At 42.0% G+C, this 13,728-nt stretch overlaps 2 protein-coding genes across 15 annotated transcripts in view; one reads left to right on the plus strand and one right to left on the minus strand.

Moving 5' to 3' along the window:
• MED12L (mediator complex subunit 12L) overlaps positions 1 to 13,728 on the minus strand; it is a 324,289-nt gene that overhangs the window by 183,501 nt on the left and 127,060 nt on the right. The gene's annotated exons all lie outside the window — the stretch shown is intronic.
• Positions 1 to 13,728, plus strand: part of P2RY14 (purinergic receptor P2Y14) — a 59,929-nt gene that overhangs the window by 35,805 nt on the left and 10,396 nt on the right. Inside the window, exon 1 of one of the 3 annotated variants that reach the window (XM_059064211.2) lies at positions 495 to 880. The exons of 1 other annotated variant lie outside the window; for it this stretch is intronic. The gene's annotated coding sequence lies outside the window, so the exon portion shown is untranslated. Of the gene's footprint in view, positions 1 to 494; positions 881 to 1,291; positions 1,456 to 13,728 lie in introns of those variants that run through there. One more of the 3 variants, XM_059064218.2, reaches the window with a different exon arrangement.

A 13,728-nucleotide genomic window follows, 5' to 3' on the forward strand; every position in this document is an offset into this window, starting at 1 on the left:
GGGTGTTCCAAAACCAAATTTAAGAGGAGAGGGAAACCTGAAGAAAGATTAGGAGACCCAACAGCATGAAATCCAGGTTGGGAAGATGTGAGGATAACACCTGAAGTAGGCCGGGCACCAGCAGGCATCACGTGTCTGTCCTCCCCCGACACCCAGAACAGGGTGAGGCTAGAGAGGAAAATCACCCAAGTCCAAATGAGAGAGCTTTGGGGTCCTTTCAATCTCTCATCTCATTTAATAATGATCTTGCCCTTTGCTGGTCAAGACGCTCTGGTGAACATGTTACCTACACAGCCTCCCCCACTCCTTCCCCTGAAAGTGAGAAATGTTCTGGTCTGGTTTACTCTCAACTATTTTTTCTGGTTTTCCAACGATTTTCAAGGAGTTGGTGAAGCCATGTGAATTACAACTTGAAAATACTTCCCAATAAATACAGAAGCTATTTTCACAACAGCGTCACGGGCAGAGGTCATGGCCAGGCATGGGAAAGATCTAGTCTCCTGCTGGCTGGAGCTCTCGCTTAGCAGGTCGCTCTCTCCTCTCTCTCGGTACCCAGTTTCAGACCAGCTACTATTTGGTCAAGCCTGGATCGTCTGTCACCCTAAGCACAAATCAGATTCAACTCACAGAAGCACAGAGTACAGCTGGGCTCCAAAGAGGACTGGACATCTGTGGTACTTGACATTCAAGCCTTTGGCGAGATGTCAACATTTCATAGAGCACTTTCAATGTTTTGGTTTGAGAGCTAATGCAGCATTTCCCACTGGTCAACACCAGCAGTCCAGGCAGAAAGCAAAGTAGATTTCCCTCAGCATCAGATGTTACACTCAGTTGCTGATCCAGTCTTGCCTTCGGAGACCATAAGAGACTGGATAAATTGGTAAGTAAGAAAAGCCCATCCAATGGAGGGTTTATTTAAAGAATAAGTATTTGTGATTCCATTGTAAAACGGCTTGTTGTGCTGGTAACGTCCTAAATTCTCTTTCTGAATGAACAGAGTGACAGATTTGCAGGTGAGATTTGACTTTTCCAGGTTCAAAGACTAAACTAAGTCCAATTAACTTTTCTCTGTAAATGTTCTCTTTAATTTCAAGAAGCACAATTTTCTTTCATGAGTTCATGCATAGGCTTTCGGAAATTGCTATTTTAAACAATTTGTAGTCTTATTGCTTGTAGAATATAAGACAGTGTTGTGTGTATGTGGATAGTGAGTTAAAATCAGTTTGGGATATGGTAAAGGGCACAAATACAGCTGGGTTATGACGTAATCCTCAGAGCTGAGGGAGTCAATAAAGAACTAAAATGCTGGAGGGAAAAACAGAAGGTTTGGTTTAAGAGCACAGAAGGACACAACGTCACTAAAAACTGAAACCAAAGTGAAACACTTCACGCGAGGAAGCGTTTTAAATCTTCTCTGAGACAGTAAATGCCTGGGCTACTGATGTGGATTTAACGGTGAGTCACAATTGATTTTCAAAGGAAAAAAACAGGAATTAAATAAGCCTCATAGGTGCTGTTCTAGCTTTTATTAATGTCTTATAAGTTTTGATTTTCACGTTCTTGATTCTTAACTTCTGATTTCTTCCTCTGAGATTTCACATAACACTTAAATATCAATCATTGGTAGCATTTTTAGTTTAATTTGTGGATGGCAGGGACAAGGGACGTAACCTGTGGAACTTCTATTGCTTGTTTTTCTAGGAATTTGAGTAGTAAATTCCATAGAACCTAAACTAACAGATAATTTTAAAACCGAATTTGTGCTAAACTAATGGATAATTTTAAAACTTAATTTGTGCTTAGAATCCATTCCAGTTTATTTCCCAGTCAAAAAGAAAATATCTTTCTTTAAAGAGCCCCACTTACTGGAGAAATTGTAAGAACATCACAACCGAAAGAAGGCGGAGGTTTAGAGCATAACTGACCAACGACAAACGGCTCCCCGCCTCTGCCAACGAAAATTTTAAAAATCACTAAATTTAGTATTTGTTATAAGTTGTGACGTCCTTCTTAATAAATTACTCTCTAAATGGAGAAACGGCAACCTCTTAAGTCTCCTCTCATTCATTTTTATACCTACCACTTCCCTGCCAGGTCTCCCCGCTTAAAGAAAGCATTCACAGGAGAAAATCTATCTATTTATATACAGTATAGACATTTAGACATATAGGTAGGTCTCACACTTAACATAATTAAAATGAAGAGACTGGCATTTGCAACTAACTCCTCTTTCCTCCATTCGGGCCAACTCTCGATATCAGACCCACCCATTCTGGGGAAGATGCTTCAGGGCCTTCACTGCTTCCTCCGCACAAAACATTTCGCTGGCTACTAGGGATTCCCACGGGCCATCAGACAGCGTGAGAAAGAAAAATCCAGAGTAAAAGTTTGGTTTATAAAAACATAACCAAGATCTAGCCTTCTTTACTCTTTGTCCTATGCCCTCTGGTACAATTATATATATTTTATTTTGACTGTTCATGTGTAATTTTACTAAGAACTATTTTAAATGTATCAGCATTAACCTAACCGTATGAAACGGACATTTTCTGCAGATAAAAAATAGTCAAATATCAGCAATTTTATGACATCCTAATAAAAAAGAAAACAGTCTTAAAAGGTAGCCCCAGAAGTCGAAGGGTGAGGGAAACATCAATAATAATAATTTACATAATTTTTATATGCTAGTGAGACCTAGTATGTCTAATTATCCCCATAGGTACTCCTCTGCTTTTAAAGCCTTTGCACAGATTCTGTTATCAAAACTGGGTGTTTCCAGCAGCCAAATTACACTGGGAAAGAACTTCTATCATTGGCTCTATTTTACTGATTAGGAAACTGGGGTCCAGAGAGGTTCAGTGATTCAAATAGGATAACACAGCTAATAAAGACCACGGACTGAATTTAAAGGAAAAAGTCATCTGGCCTCAAACCCAATGCCCTTTCACCTACCCCATCTTGTCTCTGACCTAAGGAGATAAATGTGTCCAATAAAAATTGTGATTTATACACAAGTAAAAGCTGAGGATGCAAGAGTGTGCAGGACTGCTCTGCCCCTTAACTAGGTACTCACACAATAATGGCAGTAATCAAATTGTATGAAACAGTCAATATTTGGGGGGCTCAAGTTTTTAGAGAGGCAATTTTACCTGGTCGAAAAAGCAGGCACTTTGCAGACAAACAGCTGAATTTGAATCTACTGTGAGCTTGAGCTACATTTTGGTTTGTTTTTTTAGCTCCTTTGCCTCTTTGATCTACCTCTGTTCCATCTGTCACCCCAAAGAGCTACTAAGATATTAACTGAGACATGCTAATACCTGGCACCTTAAGAGTTACTCAATACAAATGGAATCCTCCCTCTTCCTTGCTAGTAACTTATTAAGTTAGAGGTAGTACTGGCAAGAGTAAAATCCCACAGGAAATTTCTTGAGGTGATTCTGACACTCATGGAGCCAAATAAGAACTCATAAAATAAGGGGAAATGAATACTTCTCCCAATTTACCTCCTGTCATTCCAACAGAAAACTGGGCACCATGTCAGTACCCAAGTAGTGAGTACGTGTCAACACGTGTACTGAGTGCCAGCTAACCATCAGTGGCCACTGTAAACAAAGAGGCCGGTCCCTCCAGGCCAGAACAGTAGGCCTGCCAGCTAAGGAGCGTGGAGATCTGGGTCAGGGCCCATGAGCCCCACAGGTCGTGGTCCCATACAGAAAGGGGTGGGAGGAAGACATGAGAGGTATTATTTGCTTAATTCATATATGTTTGGTGGATGGATGTATAACCAAATAGACAACCTTATCAAAAACCAAAAAAAAAAAAAAAAAGAAAGAAAGAAAGAAATGAAAGATATCTGATGTGTAGGAGTTACAATGAGAGATGGAAGTTATACACATTTTTCATTTAATCACTCTTCATAAAGGTCTGGTGTCTTCTTTTCTTTTTTTATTTTTGGTATTTACAGACAGGCCACATATTGGACGGATTAAGAGCTGACATATTAAAAGAAGCAAACTAACCCCCAAAAAACCTTATTAGAAAATAGAGCAAAATATATTTCAGCCAAGAACTGTCAAACTTCTGGTCTCATGATCCCTTGAGAGAAGCCCAAAGAGCTTTTATGTTGTTACACCTAGCAATCTTTACTATATTAGAAATTTAAATTCTGAAATTCATAAAATATTTATTTTTAATTCTCTTTAAAAATAGCATCAGGCTTCCCTGGTGGCACAGTGGTTGAGAGTCTGCCTGCCGATGCGGGGGACGGGGGTTCGTGTCCCGGTCCGGGAAGATCCCACGTGCTGCGGAGCGGCTGGGCCCGTGAGCCATGGCCGCTGCGCCTACGCGTCTGGAGCCTGTGCTCCGCAACGGGAGAGGCCACTACAGTGAGAGGCCCACGTACTGCCAAAAAAAAATAGCATCAAATGTTAACATAAATAATACATTACTGTGAAAAATAATTATATTTCCCCCCAAAAGTTTTAGTTAGAAAAGTGGCATTATCCTACTTTTTTTTTTTTTTTTTTTTTTTTTTTTTTTTTGCGGTACGCGGGCCTCTCACTGTTGTGGCCTCTCCCGTTGAGGAGCACAGGCCCCGGACGCGCAGGCTCAGCGGCCACGGCTCACGGGCCCAGCCGCTCCGCGGCACGTGGGATCTTCCCGGACCGGGGCACGAACCCGCATCCCCTGCAACGGCAGGCGGACTCTCAACCACTGCGCCACCAGGGAAGCCCAATCCTACATTTTTGCTTATCTCTTTAACATCTGGCCTAAGACAGTTAAATTCTCATATCCACTTCTGCATTGGATCAGTTTCAAAATGTACTTTTAGTTAAAGTAAACAGAAGAAAATCTAGTCTCACACAGATATACAACAGGACAAGGAAGAAGTATTTTAATAGCCTTCTGGATTTTCTTCTTTGGTACCACACCAAAACTCAAAAAGTGGCAGTTTCTTAAAGGCTGTTTGCAAAGTAGAAACTAAATTCATATCAATGAATATTTCTGTTACATTAAAATCCTTTAGCATAACTTGGTCTTGGAAGAAATCTTTTACCCCTGCTAGATTTTATATCATATAATCCTTGGTCACTTGGAGAGGTACATTCATCCAGAATTTTGACGTATAGACACTTTTCATTATATAGTATCAAAAATAGTATTAATAGTGGCACTGATTTCATTCTAAGTACTGGAAAGTAATGCTATTTGTTTTCCTTGACTTGAAGGCTCAGTTCATTCAATTTTGAGAAAATGTCTGCCAAATACTCGAGTATGAACTGCTATAGTTTTATGTATCATTCGTTCCAGTAAAAATGGCATTCCATGAAGAAAGCATCTAGTTCAACTCGCAACTAACTTACTCAAGTGTTGTTCCTCTAGACAGCCATCATATACAGCAGAAGTGCTTTGCGAACCATTCCTATAACGTCACGTGAAATATTTAAGACACACACTTTAATCAAACGGACAATATGTATTACTTCAACACACTTTACTCACTGTAAAGTTAACTTAGCTGTTAATTTTTTGTACTGTTGCTCTTTTGTTTGTTTACTAAGACTGCATGGACGTAAAGTAGGCAATGACTACAGGACAGACAGTTGGGTACATGGCCTTCATTTGCGCTGAAGTGCCAGCAGGTTTGTTTTACACGCTGTGGCCTTTGCACCATTACTACAGATGTCAGCACAGTGAGTGAAAAAGGCAAACAACGTGCTAGGATTCTGCTGAAAATGGGCTGACCTCATGGCCCCCCTGAAAGAGTGGCAAGGACTCCATGGTTCCACAGACCATATTGTAAGAACCGTGACCTTAGACTCTGACATCGGAAAATTTTCTTTTGATAAGAAAAAGCACTAATTCGGGGGGAAAAAATTGATAATTTGAATATACTAAAATTAGTAACTTTTGTTTATCAAAATATACTTTTAAAGGAAAACGGACAAGTTACAATCTGGGAGATGCTATTCACCATACATATACCCAACAAAGCAGGTATCAACAATATCTGAAGGATTTCTACAAAGCAATAATAGTACAAACAACCCTAAAGAACAATGAGCAACCGATGTGACTAGACATTTCATGGAAATAACCAATTATCACATGAAGAGATGCCCATATCACTGTGATCATGGAAATGTAAATTAGGACCACAACGTCATAACATTTCATAAGCAAAAAATTTTATATCCGAGAATAGGAAACGTTGAAGAAGACGTGTATCCACAGAGGATTTGCAACCACTCTGGAAAATAGTTTGGCATTATTTCCTATAGTTTAACACTCATATACCTAGGATCCAGCAATTTAAATCCCCTATTTATACACACAAGACACTCTTTCACATGCTCATCAACAGACGTCAAGGATATGTACCTTGGCATAGTTCAGAAGGGCAAAAACCTGGACACATCCCAAACATAGGAAAGTGAATGAATGAACCGTGGCATGGTCAGACGATGGAATGTTTAGTCACCAAAACACATGAATTACGGCAACAATGCTCATCAGCACGGACAACACGTGGTATCTAAATCTAAATCGCCTAAATCACTAAATGATCACATACGTTTCTTTTAAAATCACAATTTCATACACACATATACATACAATGCGCTTTTAGGAATACAGACAGATGTAACAAAACAATTTAAAACAAAACCGCGAGAGAATGAAAAAAATGGGGCTCAGGGTGCATGGTGGCCAGAGAGATGGCATGTGGGAAGAAAGAGAATTCAGTTACATGCAGCTTATAATTGTCAAAGTCTTGGCTTTTGCTTTGGTTACTGAGTTTGAGGGAACTTATTCACGTCATTAAGAATAAGAAAATAAAAATTTTAGAGTCAACCTTGCATGAACCTTGCGTGATAAGAATACGCCATATGGTTATATGAGACTATGGTGAATCCGACTTTATGCACCAACGATTTTAAAAGCTATCTATACATTTTAACCTATTACGCACGTAGAAACTGTAAAACTCTGAGGTCCTGAACAGACTCATCCTTTGACAGTTAAGTAAATCAAGTCCTTAATTTGACCAAAGTTGTACACATAGATTCATTCATAAGTTCAGTAAATATCTAGTGAACATCTACTATATGCCAGGCACTAATTTAACCGTGAACGAGAGAAATAAGTTCTGTTCTCACGAAGGTTACCTTCATGGCGTAGTAGGAATGGGGCGGGGGGGTGGAGGGGTGATGGAGGAAATAAATCGAAAAACAAATACTACTTGAAATAACGAAGACCACTCTGAAGAGAACAAAACACGGGGAGAGGGTGTAGAGCGCTGGCTGGGCGCCTGGCTGTGTCAGGTGTCGTAAACTGGGAAGGCCTCCCTGAGGAGGTGACGCTTGAACAGAGACCAATGTGAGGCAGCCACAGTAAGATGCTAGAGACAGACAACGCCGCAGACAGAGGCCAGGGCTGCGAGCACCTCTGCCCCCCTGAGGTTCACCTTTCTAGAAGGCGGCGTCAACATCACCGTGGTGACAGTGTGAAAGCAAATTCACCCGGGTGGTCCCGCTACTCCTACGCACTGCTCGACAAAACCTGGCTGGTCACGCTCGTAGACCCTTGCCAAGAGCCCCCGCCAGTTTACAAAGGAACAGAAGCCTTTCACGATCTATCTGGGACAGAGACAGAGAATGTACCTGCTCAGAGCTTTGTCCAGCACTGGATGGCAGGCGAGGAAAAGCTCAAGGGGATGGCTAGGCAGTTAAGTTTTGCTTTTCTTTTCAATCCTTGTTTCACTGGGCCAAAAGGCTAAGCAGCACAATAATGTTCTGTGACACGTCCTGGCTTACTACACCTGCTACTTTGCCTTCTCTACACCCCTACCCCATACACACAAACATACCTGCACTTTCCCACGGGCTGACCGTGTCAGGGACATTCGAGAGACAGAAGAAAGCTTGCCGGCACTTTTGCTGCTGCAGGCTGGGCAGATTCATATTATAGGTAAAAAAGCCACACAGCTGACGAGAGGCCTCTGTTGTCCACCGGGAGAGCAACTGTGGCCCCTGGATAAGGAACGTCGGGTAGTAATAATCCAAGTTACGCTGACATTAGATCTGCCAGGCCTCTCCAAGCCACCTGCTAGAGGGGAGGCATGTAACCAAGGTAAGAACATACAGGTAAGATGCTACAGCCACTGGGGGCTTGAAGAGAGGGGGGTTTCCATTGTAGGTGCTCTGGTTGCCATCTCAGAACTTGTTCAAGCCACTAAGCTCCCTCACACAGCTTTCTTCCTATGTAAAACAACAATGTTTTAGGGTCATTCATCAGAAATTCATGCCACTTCTGCTAGGAACTATTTGCTGAGCTAGATGAAAATACAAAGCTCTCTCTCCGTGCAGTAGAACAGACAAGCTAATAAAAATAAGACTTGTCAACAGGGAACAGTATTCCCTCGTAGTTAAGGCTTTAGAATGACACTGACCTGGACCCACATCTCAGTTCTACAATACACGAGTTCTCACACCTTGGACAAGTTACTCAAGCTGTCTAGATTTCAGTTTCCTTAACTATAATACGAGATTACTTCTGTCTTATCAGGTCTACTGGAGGATTTAAAAGTGCATAGCTGTAGTTCGTTCATTTTCAGTGCTGCACAAAAGTTCACTAAATTTTTTTAACCCCTTTTCCTGTTAATAATCAGTTGAGCTATTTCTACATTTTTGCCATTATGGTGTTTCTATGAGCATCCTTGTACATGGATATTCTCATACATACTTGGTATGCTTCTGGAAGAGAGACTTCTAGGGCATATACTTAGGAATTAAAATGCTCAGCTATAGGGTGAGTGAACCTTCATCTTTTCCAACTATTTCCAATTCCTTTTCCAAACTTTCCAATTCCTTTAGAAACAAAATGCTGAGCTGGGGATAAAAAAAAAAAAGTCCTGGAACACTACATACACCATGAACCATGAACAACTTTTATAACGGAATCTATGTTCATATAGATTTAAAATCATTTATGTTTAAAGGCAGGAAATACGAAACACAAAATTCAGGTCAGGAGGAGTCCCTCTCAGTGGAGGAAGGCACAGCCCAGGGAGAGAGGAGGGAGACGCTGGAGTACTAGGGAGGCTCCGGCTCTCAAGTCGGCGCTGTGTTCTTTTTGTTGTGTTTCAGTTCCTTTGCATAAATTATTCTCAAAGTATCAAATATTCCATTAGAGAGAAAAGGTCTTTTTGAGAGCAATTACCACTGCCTGTGTCTGGTATCAGGTAAAGTTCCCAACGAATGGCAGTTATTGCTGTGCAATGTGATGAGAGTGAAAGAGATGGAAAGACACAGCGGGGGCTCTGGAGGTGACGCAGGCTCCGCGACGTCCGGGGGCCGTGGGAGACACAGAACCGCAGGAAGTGGACGTGCTCGGTGCGGACGGGAGAGGAGGCTGCTCAGGGGCCGGCACCACCGGACTCCGGGCCCTAAAAGGGCAGGGTTGCTAACGCCGAGAACACGCGCGATCCTGAGAGTAGGAGCCAGAAGCATAAGTGATAGATGAAAGGAAAAAAGCCTGTCTTACAGATGACCGTTTTAAGCAATGTTCTTAACAAAGATTATTTGGGCTTAGAAGAATGGGGAGAGTGAGAAAAGAAGATGGCCAGGAACAGAGTAAGAAAACACCAACTTAAGGACAGGCAGAGAAGCTCCCAGAGGTGACTGGGAAGAAAAGGTAAGGAGGGTAGCAGAGAAGTCTAAGGGACTGTTATGCATTTGCTATGTGTCAGGCACTGAGCTAGGGACCCTTCCCTCAAAACTAATACACACACATATAATACATACATATACGTATGCATATATATACACGTGTATACATATATAGTTATCTATACCAGCAGAAAAGTACATGTATACACACACATATATATACACATTTCTATTACTAAATTTTCTACTACATTCCTTTTGCTAAACCATTTTGAATATAAGTTGCACAAAATCATGACCCTTCCCTCCTGAATACTTCAATATGCATCTCTGAAGATTAAGAATATTCTCCTACTTAACAACGCCATTACCATACCTAGAAAAATTAAGACAATCCAATCACACCATCTAATATACAGTCTGTATTCAGATTCACACAAGTGCCCTCAAATAATTCCTACAGTGCTCCCCTCCCTCCGCTGCCCCCAGTCACCGGTCACAGTTCACACAGCACGTTGTTTCTCTTTGGCCTCTTCTGATCTAGAACTGCTCCCTCCCACCCCATCATGTTTGTTTGCTTTTCATGACACTGATTTATTTACAGAGTCTGGGCTGTTGTTTTATAGAATGATCCATGTTCTGGATTTGTCCAATTGTTTATCCATGATTAGCTTTTCGACAGGTAGGTTGTGAACATCTAACTGAGTCATACTGAGAGGCAAAATATCGAATTATCCCATTTTTGGAAAGTTCAATCATTCAGTGACTGCCAGGTGAAAAGGTACCATTTTTTTCTTTGTTATTCTAAACGACCTGTAAGTGATGCTTTTAGATTGGAACATCCTGTTCTCCTACAGCCTTCCGCTAAGACACTTCTCACAAACACTGAAGACTGTTGCCTGAATCAATTATTACACTGAGGTTGAAAACTGTTGACTTTCTAATTCTATCATTCCTTCTACCTTTTCTAGCTGACATTCTTCTACAAAGAAGAGCTTGTCCCTGTCTTCATCCTCCCTATTTCATCTGTATTTTTAATATCACTATCAACTCTTGAATTTGGTTTGTTTTTAAAAGTATTTTCATCTATTACTGTCCTTCTTATTGATATTCAAACTGGTGAATTTAGAAGTGCCACCAGGTCAGCTCCCATGTCCTTTTTTTTTCCTCGCCCCCCCCCAAAATCCCTTAACATTCCTTGCTTTTTGCCTGCAAGGGATCATCTCACCTTTCCCTGTGTCTGACTTGAAATCAGTCATTTCCCCAAGGAGCCTTGGTCCCTCTTAGTGGGTAGTGACACTTAGAAACAAGATAATCTCATTGATACCGGGGATCGCTACTTTTCCACCTACAGAGGATTTTTACTTTTGTTATTTAAAGTTGGAAATGGCTTGAGCAAGTTTATAGCTATTAGGGTATCACACGACTTCAAGACCTACAAATTTTATTGAGAACTTGTGGAGGTTTATACCTTGAAGGAAAGTAGCCTCTAGACTGAGAGAGAGCCTGAAAATACAAAAGTGGAAAGCAACAATGTACAAAGAAAGATTAGAAAGGAAGTCAGTGTAGGCTGCAATTAAAAAAAGAAAAAAAAAAAAAAAAAAAAACCCACAATGGAGTAAAATAAAGCTGGTCCTGGTCCAAGCAGGTCATGAGCGTGAAATCCAATTCATGGTACAGATGGAAAGGAGCACTTCTTATTAGCAGATTCTGTACATTCGGACATTACCTCTGAGGCAGTAATGAAATGGCATCTAATAGCTCCCATAGGGCATGGCAAGATGTAAGACGGCATTCTCAAAACATATGTGACTGACTCATATTGAAATCCATATGAAAAGTGAGACAATCACAAATGTACTGATCTAAAGAGGACACTTACATTCAACAATGGATCCCATTGGGATGGGCCTCGGACTCATAAAAAGCAAAGGTCTTTCTTTCCACATGCCCTCTGAGCGCCATCTATAAGCTGCATAAAAATGCATCTTTCACATTTAAGTCCTACTCATTTTGAAATGAAGGTAGTTGCTTCATTGTCATATGCTGTGTTTAATAAAATACAAATTCCTTTAAAGCATTTCCCAATTCATAAGTTAGTGTAACAATATATTTTACTGCGTCAAATGTTACTGATTCCTCTAGCAGGCAGGAAGCACATAAATTTTAGGCTTTAAAGTGTATGAGAATCACTTCTCTGTAGTATTTCCACTCCCATCTAAAGTTCTGGATATTTATATTCTTTTCCTTTGGAATATGCAAGCCTGAATCTTGAACAAACATATATCTGGTTGATATTTAGCTAAGTAAAGTTGTTAGTTCCTCACAAATGAAAATCTGTTCCCCAACCCCCTGGGGAAGGGATATGCGTTAAGGCCCTAAGCCCCAAGATCCGGACATCTGAGTGCTGCACGCCCGATTGAGAAACACAAACACCATCTCAGTAAAGCCAAAAGAGGTCAGAGGTTCACTTCCCTGCCTCACCCCAGGGAACAGAACCACATATTCCAAAACAATGCTGCAGAAGAACAGGCTGGAGAACAGCAAGTCAGGAATCCTAACAGCTCAATCTAATTCCAGATAGAGAGAGGAATCAGTTCCCCAAACTCTGAAGACAGGAGCCTCACCGCTTTTCATCACTGACATCAAAAATGCAGGCCTGTGTGGACTGCCAAGAAAGTAAGTGCGTGAAATTCTCTGGACTTCACCCGGACTCCCTCCTGCTGAGCGCCGCTTCCTGCGACGAGAACCCAGGGACCATAAGAACAGCCTTCCCCCAGCTTCCCCCAGGCAAGCACTGCTGGGCCAGACCCCCAGGGAGGTTTGCAGCACACTGCAGCCCCGCGTTTCAGTGCAGAAGAACATCAACCTCAAATAAATGCGGGGAATTCCGTAGGGCACACTGTGGGAGCCTGAGCCGGCCGGCTGAGAATCCCAGAGACCCCCGATTCGGCTATGGTCAGCTGAGCCGCTCCCTGAACCCCCAACGTTTCCTCTGAGTCATACACTGCCAGGCACCAGGTATTTGATTCTTATAGGAATAGAAACCCTATGAGGTAGCAACTACTACCCTCTCATTTCAGAGATGTAGAGACAGAAAAACGGAGGCACTCTGTAACTATGCCAATATAACAGCTATTAAGAAATTGAGCCATATTTGTAACCAAGGTCCACTGCATCCAACATGCATGCTTTTAACCGTTACATTGCACACTGCCTGCCCATTATTCCAAAAGAGCTGTCAAGAAAGCCCACCTCACATTCCGAGACATAAGCACATGAATTATTTCATCGCTGCTGGGTTACTCAACATACAGTTAAGGTTTAGCACCAGTGAGAGAGCTGACAAAATTCTACTCCTATATCAAAATGATACCAAATACAACTACCATTAAGGGGCTATTTCAGTAGTTCTCAACTTGGGAATATTTTTTAAAATGTCTGGAGACATTTTTCGCCGTCTTAAGTCATGGGTGCTGCTGGCACCTAGTGGACAGGGCCGGGGATGCAGCTAAACATCTTAGGAGGCACCAGACCACTCACCCACAAAGAACTGGAACTCAAAAACATGTCAGTAGTGCCAAGGGTGAGAAACCCTGGGCTATACCAAAGATTGTAGGTGGAAAATTCCCCAAAACCTATCCTGACAATCCAGAGGGAGCTCCCGGTACGGAGGCTAGGATGGGTGGCCGTTTCCGTGGCCCCAGAAGTTTGGCATGTGTGCCCTCCACCTCGCCCTCCTCCCCCAGCTCCCGTGATCTGCCTGGGTCACCACAAGACGTGAAGGCTGACCCGGGTTCGAGGAGGCGCCAGTCTTGCACTTTGCTATGAGTTCTGCTGAAAGTATGTTAAGGGAAGTGGCTGCAATTAAAAGTAAAAAACTAGGTTTGGGCATCACTATCAGCTTACCGTCCATGCTAACTCACCACCCGTTAGGGAGTTTCTGTATGCAGTGGTACCCAGAGACTACGTGGAGAAACTGAAGGCATCCACACCTTGCACACCTTTAACACCCAGATCAAAAAGGACATACTCACAAACTCACACGCACGTGTCCACC

This window comes from Kogia breviceps, chromosome 5 (genome assembly GCF_026419965.1).
Source record: "Kogia breviceps isolate mKogBre1 chromosome 5, mKogBre1 haplotype 1, whole genome shotgun sequence".
Taxonomy (NCBI): domain Eukaryota; kingdom Metazoa; phylum Chordata; class Mammalia; order Artiodactyla; family Physeteridae; genus Kogia; species Kogia breviceps.